We start from the raw sequence: 10,749 nt of genomic DNA, 5'->3' as shown, positions 1-10,749 counted from the left end.
GTCTGTTGTGATCTCTCCATTTTCATTTCTAATTTTGTTGATTTGATTTTTTCCCCTTATTTCTTGATGAGTCTGCCTAATGGTTTCTCAATTTTATTTATCCTCTCAAAGAAACAGCTTTTGGCTTTGTTGATTTTTACTATGGTCTCTTTTGTTTCCTTTGCATTTATTTCTGCCCTAATTTGTAAGATTTCTTTCCTTCTACTAACCCCGGGTTTCTTCATTTCTTCCTTTTCTAGTTGCTTTAGGTGTAGCTGCTAAGCTGCTAAGTCACTTCAGTCGTGTCCGACTCTGTGCGACCCCATAGACAGGAGCCCACTGTCCCTGGGATTCTCCAGGCAACAACACTGGAGTGGGTTGCCATTTCCTTCTCCAATGCATGAAAGTGAAAAGCGAAAGTGAAGTTGCTCAGTCGTGCCCGACTCTACGCGACCCCATGGACTGCAGCCTACCAGGCTCCTCCATCCATGGGATTTTCCAGGCAAAAGTACCAGAGTGGGGTGCCATTGGAGTTAGGTTATTTATTTGACTTTTTTCTTGTTTCTTGAGGTAAGCATGTATTGTTATGAACCTTCACCTTAGCACTGCTTTTACAGTGTCCTATAGGTTTTGGGTTGGTGTGTTTTCATTTTCATTTGTTTCTATGCATATTTTGATTTCTTTTTGTTTTCTTCTGTGATTTGTTGGTTGTTCAGCAGGGTGTTTTTCAGCCTCCATATGTTGGGATTTTGAATAGTTTTTCTCCTGTAATTGAGATCTAATCTTACTGCATTGTGGTCAGAAAAGATGCTTGGAATGATTTCAATTGTTTTAATTTACCAAGGCTAGATTAATGGCCCAGGATGTGATCTATCCTGAAGAAGGTTCCAGGGGCACTTGAGAAAAAGGTGAAATTCTTTGTTTTGGGGTGAAATGTCCTATAGATATCAATTAGGCCTGACTGGTCTATTGTATCACTTGAAGTTTGTGTTTCCTTGTTAATTTTCTGTTTAGTTGATCTATCCATAGGTGTGAGTGGAGTATTAAAATCTCCCACTATTATTGTGTTATTGTTAATTCCCCCTTTCATACTTGTTAGCATTTGTCTTACATATTGTGGTGCTTCTATGTTGGGTGCATATATATTGATAATTGTTATATCTTCTTCTTGGATTGATCCTTTGATCACTGTGTAGTGTTCTTCTTTGCATCTTTTCACAGCCTTTGTTTTAAAGTCTGTTTTATCTGATATGAGTATTGCTACTCCTGCTTTCTTTTGGTCTCTATTTGCATGGAATATCTTTCTCCAGCCCTTCACTTTCAGGCTGTATGTGTCCTTTGCTTTGAGGTGGGTCTCTTGTAGACAACATATGTAGGGGTCTTGTTTTTGTATCCATTCAGCCAGTCTTTGTCTTTTGGTTGGGGCATTCAACCCATTTACATTTAAGGTAATTATTGATAAGTATGATCCCGTTGCCATTTACTTTCCTGTTTTGGGTTTGAGTTTATACAGCCTTTTTGTGCTTCCTGTCTAGAGAAGATCCTTTAGCATTTGTTGGAGAGCTGGTTTGGTGGTGCTGAATTCTCTCAGCTTTTGCTTGTCTGTAAAGCTTTTGATATCTCCTTCACATTTGAATGGGATCCTTGCTGAGTACAGTAATCCGGGCTGTAGGTTATTTTCTTTCATCACTTTAAGTATGTCCTGCCATTCCCTCCCGGCTTGAAGAATTTCTATTGAAAGATCAGTTATTTTCCTTATGGGAATCCCCTTGTGTGTTATTTGTTGTTTTTCCCTTGCTGCGTTTAATATTTGTTTTTGGTGTTTGATCCTTGTTGATTTGATTAATATGTGTCTTGGGGTGTTTCGCCTTGGGTTTATCCTGTTTGGGAATCTCTGGGTTTCTTGGACTTGGGTGATTATTTCCTTCCCCATTTTAGGGAAGTTTTCAACTATTATCTCCTCAAGTATTTTCTCATGGTCTTTCTTTTTGTCTTCTTCTTCTGGGACTCCTATGATTCGAATGGTGGAGTGTTTCACATTGTTCCAGAGGTCTCTGAGATTGTCTTCATTTCTTTTAATTTGTTTTTCTTTTTTCCTCTCTGTTTCATTTATTTCTAACATTCTATCTTCTACTTCACTGATTCCAACTTCTGCCTCCGTTATTCTACTATTTGTCTCGAGAGTGTTTTTGATCGCATTTATTGCATTATTCATTATATATTGACTCTTTTTTATTTCTTCTAGGTCCTTGTTAAACCTTTCTGCATCTTCTCAATCCTTGTCTCCAGGTTATTTATCTGTGATCCATTTTGATTTCAAGATTTTGGATCATTTTCACTATCATGATTTGGAATTCTTTATCAGGTAGATTCCCTATCTCTTCCTCTTTTGTTTGGTTCGGTGGGCATTTATCCTGTTCCTTTACCTGCTGGGTATTCCTCTGTCTCTTCATCTTGTTTATATTGCTGTGTTTGGGGTGGCTTCTTTGTATTCTGGCAGTTTGTGGAGTTCTCTTTATTGTGGAGTTTCCTTACTGTGGGTGGGGTTGTACGGGTGGTTTGACACGGTTTCCTGGTTAGGGAATCTTCTGTTGGTGTTCTGGTGGGTGGAGCTGGATTTCTTCTCTCTGGAGTACAATGAAGTGTCCAGTAATGAGTTATGAGATGTCAGTGGGTTTGGAGTGACTTTGGGCAGCCTGTATATTGAAGCTGAGGGCTGTGTTCCTGTGTTGCTTGAGAATTTGCATGGTGTGTCTTGCTCTGAAACTTGTTGACCCTTGGGTGGTGCTTGGTTTCAGTGTAGGTATGGAGGCGTCTGGTGAACTCCTGTCAATTAATGTTCCCTGGAGTCAGGAGTTCTCTGGTGTTCTCAGGATTTGGACTTAAGCTTCCTGCTTAAGGGGTCACAAAGAGTCGGACACGACTGAGTGACTGAACTGAACTGAACTGAATTTTAGTATACATTTTGATGAAAATTTTTGATACTGATAAATACATATGATCAGGTTATTCAATATTTCCATAATTTTACCCATATAAATGGAATCATGAAGATACCATCTTTTATATCTGATCTTGTTGTTGAATTATGTTGTTGTGTGCAGCAATAGGTTAGGTTTTACCAAGTAGTAGTTCTTCATATTAGTATACCCAAGTTTCTTAATCCAACTACTTGTTGGTAGACATTTCTATTATTTTTTCAGAATTATATACTTATTTTCATTATAATGGAAAATCATATGAAATATATATATATATATTTTTTACTTTTGACTCTTCATTTAAATTTCCATAAACTACTTATTTATGTATATGAATCATACACTCACATCCATGGAAGCCCCTCCAAGATCTCTACTGTTAGAAGGACAGAAACAGTTTCTGAGGTGAGGTGAGGAAGTTGGTCGCTTTCAATAACACCTCCAAAAATGGCCCCTTTATTGAATTATATATTGACCAGATAGCATGTGCTTTGTCTTCTGTCCCCTTGCTTGCTCAGCTCTGTTCTTATAACTAAACGAGCAAAACAGCCTTGTCCATCAGTCAGAGTTCAATTACTGTCAATATCAGACTTATGTGCTGGGCTCATGTAGTCTCATTAGCTAAGTGAACTCAAATATAGGAAACGACACCTTAAGAAAACTCAGTCACAGTAGTATGCCTTGTAGAAAATGACAGACACCACCCCAAAGGAACATAAAAAATGAAGCTTCTTTATATTCCCATAAATGGGACTATCCCAGTTTAGACATGTTGTGTCCATGTCCCAACAGCCCAACGCCTCCCTCAAAAAATCTACATTTTCAATGACTTTATATGTCTTGATAACTGTAAGCACAATATTGTACATTAGTTCTCTAGAAGTCTTGGATTTTACACATTGCACAAGTGTCAACAGAAATTCCCCTTTCAGTTTCAAGATGGCAGAGTAGAGATCATGTGCTCATCTTCTCCTTTTCCAACAGGCGGGCAATCCACAAACTGAAGAACAATTATACCAAAGAAGTTCTCACACTGTTGTGAAGGTTCTAGACTTCCCAACCTGGGGATCTGGCAAACGGTCTGGGAATGCCCACGGAATCTGATATTGAAGGTCAGCGGGATTTGATAATAGAATTTCCACAGGACTGGGGAAACAGAGACTCTTGGAGGGCACAAACACAACTTTGTGCACAGCAGGACTCAGGAGTAAGATGCAGTGACCCCAAAAGAGATTGAGCCACGCTTACCTGTGAGTGTCCGGGAGTCTCTGATGAAGGCGTGGCTTTACAGTGGTGTGCCACAGAGTTGGAGTTGAGGCATTGGCAGCACCAATCCTAGAAGGTGTGATTTGTTGGAATAAGTCTTCTTGGAGGAGGTTGCCATTAGGCCTAACAGAGCCCTTCCATAGAGATTTCAGGACCCCAGGACTGGGCTGCCTCAGGCCAAACTACAGGGAGGGAGCACAGCCACAGCCATCAGCAGATAATTGGATTTCAGATTTACTGAGCATGGGCCTCTCCACCAGAGTAAGACCTAGTTTTCTCCACAGCCAGTCTCCCCATCAGGAAACTTCACAAGCCTCTTCTCCACATCCATCTGAGGGCAGACACATTGTAAACAACAATCACAGAAAACTAACCAAAATATTCACACGGACCACAGGCTGTCTAACTCAATGAAACTATGAGCCATGGGGTGTAGGTCCACCCAAGATAGACGGGTCATGGTTGAGAGCTCTGACAAAACATGGTCCACTGGAGAAGAGAATGGCAAACCACTTCAGCATTCTTCCCTTGAGAACCCCATGAACCACATGAAAGGCAAAAAGATATGACACTGAGAGATGAACCCCACCCCCCAAAATAGTGAGGAATATCTGTAAATATACAGCTAATTCCTTTCTCTCAGGTGGCTCTAGTGGTAAACAATCTGCCTGCCAATTCAAGAGACACAAGCCATGTGAGTTCAACCCTTGACTCAAGAAGATTCCCTGGAAAAGGAAATGGCAACTCACTCCAGTATTCTTGCCTGGAAAATCCCACGGACACAAGAGCCTGGCAGGCTACAGTCCATGTGGTCACAAAGGGTTGGACACGACTGTGCACATATGCCAGAGTTGATTCACTATGCTGTAAGGCAGAAACTAACACAACACTCTAACGCAACTATACTCCAATAAAGAAAAGAAGTGAAAGGTAAAAGAGGAAAGGGAAAGATATTCCCATTTGAATGCAAAATTCCAAAGAATAGCAAGGAGAGATGAGAAAGTCTTTTAAGTCAACAATGCAAAGAAATGGTGGGAAACAATAGAATGGGAAAGTCCAGAGATCACTTCAAGCAAATTAGAGCCACAAAGGGAAAATTTCATGCAAAGATGGGCACAATAAAAGACAGAAAGAGTAAGGACCTAACAGAAGGAAAAGAGATTAAGAAGAGATAGCAATGATACACAGAGAAAATTGTACAAAAAAAAAGGTCTTATGAACCCGTATAATTATGATGGTGTTATCACTCACCAGAAGCAGATATCATATAGTGTGATGCCAAGTGGGCCTTAGGAAGCATTACTAAAAACAAAGCTAGTGGAGGTGATGGATAAAAAATTATGCCATTAAAGTGCTATACTCAACAAGCCAGAAAATTTGGAAAACTCAGCAGTGGCCTCAGGACTGGAAAAGCTCAGTTTTCACTCCAATCCCAAAGAAGGGTAATGCCAAAGAATGTTCAAACTACTGTACAATTGCACTCATTTCACATGCTAGCAAGGCAATGTTCAAAATTCTTCAAGCTAGGCTTCAACAGTATGTGAACGGAAAACTTCCAGATGGACAAGCTGGGTTCAGAAAAGAGTGCATCCAGAGATCAAATTGCCAACATCCATGGGATCATAGAATAAGCAAGGGAATTTCAAAAAAATCTACTTCCTTATTGACTCCATTAAAGATTTCACTGTGTGGATCACAACAAACTATGGAAAATGCTTCAAAAGATGGGAATATCAGGCTAGCTTACTTGGCTCCTGAGAAACCTGCATGTCAAGAAGCAACAGGTAGAACTGGACATGGAACAACAGACAGGAATAAAATTGGGAAAGAGGTACGTCAAGTCTGTATATTGTCAGCATGCTTATTTCACTCATATGCAGAGTCAGGTCAGTTTAGTTCAGTGGCTCAGTCATGTCCAACTCTTTGGGACCCCATGGACTGGAGCATGCCAAGCCTCCCTGTCCATTGCCAACTTCCGGTGTTTACCCAGACTGGTGTCCATTGAGTCGGTGACGCCATCCAACCGTCTCAGCCTCTGTCATCCCATTTCCTTCCCATCTTCAATCTTTCCCAGCATCAGGGTCTTTTCCAATGAGTCAGCTCTTCACACTAGGTGGCCAAAGTATTGGAGTTTCAGTTTCAACATCAGTCCTTCCAGTGTAGATTTAGGACTGATTTCCTTTAGGATGGACTGGTTGGATCTCCTTGCAGTCCAAGGAACTCTCAAGAGTCTCCTCCAACACCACAGTTCAAAGCATCAATTCTTCGGTGCTCAGCTTTCTTCACAGTCCAACTCTCACATCCATACATGACTACTGGAAAAACCATAATCTTACTAGATGGACCTTTGTTGGGAAAGTAATGTCTCTGCTTTTTACTCTGCTGTCTAGGTAAGTCAAAACTTTCCTTCCAATGAGTAAGCATCTTTGAATTTCATGGCTGCAGTCACCATCTGCAGTGATTCTGGAGCCCAAGAAAATAAAGTCTGCCATTGTTTCCACTGTTTCTCCATCTATTTGCCATGAAGTGATGGGACCGGATGCCACGATCTTTATTTTCTGAATGTTTAGTTTTAAGCCTACTTTTTCACTCTCCTCTTTCACTTTCATCAAGAGGCTCTTTAGTTCTTCTTCACTTTCTGCCATAAAGGTGGTGTCATCTGCATATCTGAGGTTATTGATATTTCTCCTGGAAATCTTGATTCCAACTTGTCCTTCATCCAGTTCAGCATTTCTCATGAGGTACTCTGCATGTAAGTTAAAAATCAGGGTGACAATATATAGCCTTGACATACCCCTTTTCCTATTTGGAGCTGGTCTGTTGTTCCATGTTCAGTCCTAACTCTTGCTTCCTGACCTGCATATGGATTTCTCAAGAGGCAGCTCAGGTGGTCTGCTATTCCCATCTCTTTCAGAATTTTCCAGAGTTTATTGTGATCCACACAGTCAGGCTTTGGCATAGTCAATAAAGCAGAAAGAGATGTTTTTCTTGAATGCTCTTGATTGTTTGATGATCCAGTGGATGTTGCCAATTTGATCTCTGGTTCCTCATATGCAGAGTATGTCAGGTGAAATGCCAGGTTAGATGAATCAAAAGGAGGAATCAAGATTGCTGGGAGATGTTCAATCACCTCAGGTAATTGGCATTTATGATATGAGGTAAACAGATGGCAAATCATGGCAAATAGATGAGGGGAAAAAATGGAAGGAGTGACAGACTTTACTTTCTAGGGCCTCTAAATCACCACGGATGGTGACTCCAGCCATGAAATCAAATGACACTAGTTCGTGGAATAAAAGCCATGACGAACCTAGAGAGCATATTATAAAGCAGAGACATCACTGCTGACAAAGGTCCATATAGTCAAAGCTATGGTTTTTCCAGTAGTCACATAGGGATGTGTGAGTTGGACCATAAAGAAGGCTGAATTCCAAAGAATTGAAGCTTTCAAACTGTGGTGCTGGAGAAGACTTTTGAGAGTCCCTTGGATGCAAGGAAAGCAAACCAGTCAATCCTAAAGGAAGTCAACCCTGAATACTCATTGGAAGGACTGATGCTGAAACTGAAGCTCCATCTGATGTGAAGAACCAATTATTGGAAAAGATCCTGATGGTGGGAAAAACTGACGACAGGAGGAGAAGGGAGCAACAGTGGATGAGACGGTTGGATGGCATCACTGGCTCAATGGACATGAGTTTTGAGCAAACTCTGGAGATAGTGAAGGACAGAGAAGCCTGGCATGCTGCAGTCCATGGTGTTGCAAAGAGTCAGACATGACTGAGCGAATGAACGACAACAATAACAACAAGGTCAATTTTATAAGAACAAATTACTGCTTTTAAAACATTTTGGAACTGCTCTGCTGGTCCTGTAGTTAAGATTCCATTCTCCTACTGCCAAGGGCTAGGGTTCAATCCCTGGTTAGGGGACTAAGATTCTGCATGCTGCACAGTGGGACCAATAAGAAATTAATAAATAAACGACATGCAAAGACAAAAACAGACTCTCAAATGAAACCACTCAAAAAAAAAATCTTGCCATTATTTTATCCAGATTACATTGAACTACCTGCTTTTTGAGTGTTTCTGGCTAGGGACAATGCAGGATACTAGTTCTTTACCAGGCATTGAATCTGTGCGCCCTATAGTGGAAGCTCAGAGTTATAAACCTGAACCATCAAGGAAGTCACAAACTAGCTCCTATTTCTAAGGGGAAACATTATTTTGCTGAAAATTTCCTTTGAATAATCTATTCATAATATACATGTGTGTATATTTGTCCATCATGAAAATTTTAGTGCTTATTAAAAAAGATCCATTAAATAAATAAATATTAAGTGAAGATCAATTCTGTGCTTTTCAATGTTTTAGTTTTGGACTTGAAATTTAAATTCAAATGTTATGAATAAAGTTAAAATGAAGCTGGATGATATCACTAACAAACTGAACATATATACGGAAGGAAAGACATGCAGAGATTGATCCCTGTTATAGAACTCAATCATAAACCTGAGAAGGATCGTCAAGTAAAGCAGGAGGAAAAAAAGAAAAAAACGGTGATATCATGAAAGTCAAACTGAAAGATGGGGGGGGTGGGTAAAAGAAAAATGAGCTGAGACAAATGAATAATTAACTATCGGAAAGATGGCAATTAATTACTCCACATAAATCCACAGGAAAAGACTTGGGAGATCCATCTAGACTGTTTTAATGTGTGTTCATTTTTCTCAATGTTATTTTTAAAAAGGCCATTCCTTCATGATTCAATAAATTGTTATTGTTATAGAACAATAACCTCAGATATGTAGATGACACCACCCTTATGGCAGAAAGTGAAGAGGAATAAAAAGCCTCTTGATGAAAGTGAAAGAGGAGAGTGAAAAAGTGGGCTTAAAGCTCAACATTCAGAAAACAAAGATCATGGCATCTGGTCCCATCACTTCATGGGAAATAGATGGGGAAACTGTGTCAGACTTTATTTTTGGGGGCTCCAAAATCACTGCAGATGGTGATTGCAGCCATGAAATTAAAAGGCACTTACTCCTTGGAAGGAAAGTTATGACCAACCTAGATACCATATTAAAAAGCAGAGATACTACTTTGCCAGCAAATGTCCATCTAGTCAAGGCTATGGTTTTTCCAGTGGTCATGTATGGATGTAAGAGTTGGACTGTGAAGAAAACTGAGCGCTGAAGAATTGATGCTTTTGAACTGTGGTGCTGGAGAAGACTCTTGAGAGTTCCTTGGACTGCAAGGAGATCCAACCAGTCCATCCTAAAGGAGACCCGTCCTGGTTGTTCATTGGAAGGACTGATGCTGAGGCTGAAACTCCAATACTTTGGCCACCTCATGTGAAAAGCTGACTCATTGGAAAAGACCCTGATGCTGGGAGGGATTGAGGGCAGAAGGAGAAGGGGGCAACAGGAGATGAGATGGCTGGATTGCATCACTGACTCAATGCACATGAGTTTGGGTGAACTCTGGGAGTCGGTGTTGGACAGGGAGGCCTGGCCTGCTGTGATTCATGGGGTCACAAAGAGTCGGACATGACTGAGCAGCTGAAACGAACTGAACTGAACTGATACTATCTTTGATTCTATCTGTGGGTTTTGTCTTCTGTCACAATGACCAGATATTTATCTCTTTCTCCACTAAAACTAGATTATTTATGGAGACAAACTTCTATTGTAATACTTGGTGAAAACAATCCTCTTTGTATTTCCTATTTATCACAATTTTCTTGGTTGACTTGAAGAATTTAGTTTTGGAGGTAAACCTGAAGTCAACTTTAATTAGAACGAAAATTTATTTATGGGGAGGTGAGTCAGAGGCTTCCTTGGTGGCTCAGACACTAAAGAATCTGCCCGAAAGGCAGGAGACCCAGATCAATCCACAGGTCGGAAAGATCCCCTGAAGGAGGACACGGCAACCCATTCCAATATTCTTGACTGGAGAATCCCACACACAGAGGAGCCTGGTGGGGACACAGCCTATAAAGATGCAGAGTCAGACACAACTGGAGCAACTGAGCTACACAAACACATAATACTAAATAGCAGAGCTTACAGAGGTGTAGAAGAGTGATTCAGTGTATTTAATACCTAATTTCACACAGCCGGTCAGAGAAGAGCTGAGACTCAAGGCCCTAGCCACTAGCTCCAAGTCCCAAGGTCAGTTCCCAGTATGTAAACTTATGCCTGCCTGTTCAGAAGGTAGAGATATCTTACCAGTTATGCCACTCTTTACGTGGGTCATGCTGACTGTAGCCTGACATTGTAGTCTAGGACTGTAGCCTAGGAAACTGGGCTAAATTCTAGTCCCTCCCATGTAGCCTCATAAATCTCCTATGGCAATGGAACTACCCACTTCATGCTTTCAGAAGCAGGCAGAGGATTTGGGACACGAGACCATCTGACACATCCTGCAATTCACACTTCACAGCATGAGCTATTTCCACGGAAACAACGTTCCCAATGGGTAGCTACTTCCAGCCACTCCCTTCCTCTTGGTTCAACACTTCTTGG

The sequence above is a fragment of the Ovis aries genome, chromosome 14 (genome assembly GCF_016772045.2).
Source record: "Ovis aries strain OAR_USU_Benz2616 breed Rambouillet chromosome 14, ARS-UI_Ramb_v3.0, whole genome shotgun sequence".
Taxonomy (NCBI): domain Eukaryota; kingdom Metazoa; phylum Chordata; class Mammalia; order Artiodactyla; family Bovidae; genus Ovis; species Ovis aries.
This window is presented reverse-complemented; position numbering follows the sequence as displayed.